Here is a 467-nt window from a genome sequence, read left to right on the forward strand (position 1 = left end):
ACACACACACACACATAGAGACAGAGACAGTGAAAGAAATATCAAGGGGTCATCCCGAGTCATTGGTTCCTGGGGCCAGTTTCCCTGATTCTACAGTGTAATATATTCCGTCTGCTGGTCAGGCTGCCGGTTCCTCGCAGAATTACTGATTTTTACCTGCTGAGTGGACTGAAGCAACCTGAAATCAAAACCACAATCTCACTGTCATGAGCACAAGATTCTAACCACCAAACCACGTGCCCATACACACACGCACACACGTACAAGACATACACACACACACACGTGTGTATGTACCTATCTATATATGTTTGTATATATATATACATATATACATGTAAATATATATATATGTCTGTGCATATATACATATATAAAGATATACACATATATGTATATACGTGTATATATATATATATATATATATAAATATACATATATGTATACATGCATATATATATATATAT

This window comes from Octopus bimaculoides, chromosome 17, assembly GCF_001194135.2.
Source record: "Octopus bimaculoides isolate UCB-OBI-ISO-001 chromosome 17, ASM119413v2, whole genome shotgun sequence".
Lineage (NCBI taxonomy): Eukaryota > Metazoa > Mollusca > Cephalopoda > Octopoda > Octopodidae > Octopus > Octopus bimaculoides.